At 42.5% G+C, this 3046-nt stretch overlaps 1 long non-coding RNA gene across 1 annotated transcript; it reads right to left on the reverse strand.

The window, feature by feature from the left end:
• Window positions 1–332: 332 nt before the first annotated feature.
• On the reverse strand, window positions 333–2355 carry LOC137913560 (uncharacterized). The gene is made up of 3 exons (XR_011106374.1): window positions 2082–2355; window positions 1514–1575; window positions 333–1431 (listed from the first exon to the last, which is right to left on the reverse strand). It is a non-coding gene; the product is annotated as an uncharacterized lncRNA (long non-coding RNA).
• Window positions 2356–3046: the final 691 nt, after the last annotated feature.

Genomic DNA, 3046 nt, shown 5'->3' on the forward strand with positions numbered 1-3046 from the left:
CCTTCTGTTTGCTCTCCTTGCCTTTCAGACATCGAAGCAAATTACTAACGTTTTTTGCATTTATCTTTTCCACACGCTATCCAGGTAAGTTTTTATTTATTTATTTCAAGTCCATATTTAGGCCCGAGCGCCTATCCTAGGCGTAAGGGGCTATTGCTTTTGCAATGCAGAAGACGACAAGTTGACGAGTCAACCATTGGCATTCAACTTCGCCATGCTGTTGACAACGACTAACACTGGTCCAAGATTTTCGGATCAGGCTAGAGAACGGACGGGCCTGACGGGACACAAGTACACAAAATATCAGGCAAAAATAAAGAATACTGGTGGCACTATGAACATTATTTATTTGATCACATTCAGACTGGCCAGCGCAACATCTTCACCAGTGCATTTGAGTAGAATAGCTAAAAAGACAACTGCTTTTGCATCCTTTGTGTCTGAATGACACTACTGCCCACTGTTGTCAAAAACCATAACACGTCAAGTAATAGTTAACACATTAGTAAATAACTCAAAGCCATTTCGGCAGCATATATCATCATCAAAACAAATATTCACATATAATCAAACAATCAATCGGAAAATTCTCCTGCAATCGAAATAAAATAAGTACAAATAGTTTCATGTTGGCAGAGCTGTGATATCCTGTTCTTTAAATGTCTTGCAGATGTTTTTCCATTGTGAGAAATTACCAGACCCATTATAAGATTATACCGATGAGTTTGTTTGTGGCAGTCCTTAAGATAATAATTAAATAAGTTGCTGCTGTTTTGAGACATTTTACATTCACAGCTAAACACTATCCTGAGGGCAGATTGGTTCACTCAAATATAGTAACCTTCTATAGTTTAATGAATAGAGCAGAGAGAGATTGATGCTCATAGAACGTAGACAGTGCATGCATTTTCTAGATTTTGCCGGCGTCAAACTTGATCACGCAAGGGGCCAAAATTCAAACTATGTTGCAGGCCAAACAGTTTTTTTTTCCACTTATTGAACTGTCAGGTTCCTGCAATATTTTGACCTGAAAGGTTCAATTTGAAAAGATTACAACTACTTTTTCCTCAATAAAATAAATTTGGTGACTCTCCTGGGCTGTGAGTTTGACATGTGATTTATCCAGTCAGAAATGGTTTTAAGAGTTCATTTCTGCAAAGAGAATGGAAAGGCATTCACACAATTTTGTTATGTATGAAGCACAGGCAGGAACCATAATAATTTATATGCCTTGTTTTACACATAGGATTCAAAAACGTGTTTTTTTTTTGCAGGCAGATTAACGGTGAGCAAAAATCCATTTATTTATGAATGGCGCATAAACCTCTTCATAATGTCTGGGCTTTTCAGATATAGTTGTCAGCGGTTTCCGGAGCATGAGCAGACCTGCTACCCAAACCGCAGTCTTCTTTACAAAGCTTAGAACTACATCTGAAACACAGGAGACAAATGCCAACAGCTGTCTTTATTTGGAATTAACAGCAACATTTGTTTCTTTTTTTTTTAAACAAACCCCTTCTGCATCTTTTCACCTCCACCGGGTCACTCTGGGAAACACCGTCTGCAACATCAACACTGTAAAAGTAAAAAAACAACAACAACAATCAAACATTAATACATTCCCCAACACCATAATATCAGCAAATTGAAAACAAATTTGGGCAACTTCATTTAAGTTATATTTGTTTGTGTTCACCTGCTCTGAAAATGTTCAGCCTTGTCCAACACATTTAGGACTGCTGAGTGAGTCAATGAACTCGAACACAGGTTCTGAAACTAAACAGCGTCTTAACAAGCTAGCGGTGCACCAGAATCACGAGCAGCTTCACACAGCTCCACGCAGCATGGAAGAGCATCACTTCACGGTGTTCTATGATCCTGGTTTCGGCTAACTAGCTACAACTTAACCGAGTACTGAAACCCTTGCGAACTTATTGAGCGATTGCTGTCGTGCAGCTAACTTTCCAAGCTGCTATTTAAGCAAAGGACACACCTGTGTAACTCAGGGACAGTTCATTGAACGCATTAGCCATTAGCCCAAACATAATACAGCATAGGGACCGATTGAAGCGTTAACCGACCTCTGCTAGTTCCGTTTAGCCGGTCTGCTGTGGTTCTGCTGTGGTTCTGTTGTGGTTCTGTTGCTGTTGTTCCCCCGCTAACACGCTATGTCGCTGACGTTACCTTTCCTGGGCCACTCGGTGGGATTTTGCCCATGAACGGGCTCAAATAGCGACGAAATCCCGCAAATTATCCATCCATACATCCCAGACACACACGATAAAATTCTACCGAACTCTTTGACGTGGGCCAGAACTATTCCAACAGCGATTAAACAAAATACTACGATCTCCGACACTGTCAGCAGCTGACTTAGCTTAGCTGCTAGCAGAACTGTACAGAAACGCGAAAGATGTGCGTCATTCTACGCGTCATTGACGGATCAGACGCCCATTGGTTGCTGAGCGCGTCAGTGACGGACCAGACGCCCATTGGCTGCTGAGCGGAGCGACGGATCAGACGCCCATTGGCTGCTGAGCGCGTCAGTGACGGACCAGACGCCCATTGGCTGCTGAGCGGAGAGACGGATCAGACGTCCATTGGCTGCTGAGCGCCTCAGTGACGGATCAGACGCCCATTGGCTGCTGAGCGGAGTGACGGATCAGACGCCCATTGGCTGCTGAGCGCGTCAGTGACGGGTCAGACGCCCATTGGGTGCTTAAAAACTGTTGAATCAGCATGATCAATTTGAACGAACTCCTCCTAGGGGGTTTCACCAAGTGAGCTGAAATTCAGTGTACACCATCTAGAGACTTGGGGCATCAAAAGTTATCCAAATTATTTTTATACATTTTAATGTTTCTGTGCGGCAAAGCTCCAAACTTGAGGTAGAATTTTGATAGTTTTTGTACACCAAAAATTGCGCCCGTTTGCACACACACACACACACACTCCAATCAAAACCACATTTTAAACACTTATTGGACCCTTCCTACCTGGACACTTTAAAAGTGAAACTTTGAAAATCGGCCTTACAGCGCCCCCT

Source organism: Brachionichthys hirsutus, unplaced genomic scaffold (genome assembly GCF_040956055.1).
Source record: "Brachionichthys hirsutus isolate HB-005 unplaced genomic scaffold, CSIRO-AGI_Bhir_v1 contig_1421, whole genome shotgun sequence".
NCBI classification, from domain to species: Eukaryota; Metazoa; Chordata; class Actinopteri; order Lophiiformes; family Brachionichthyidae; genus Brachionichthys; species Brachionichthys hirsutus.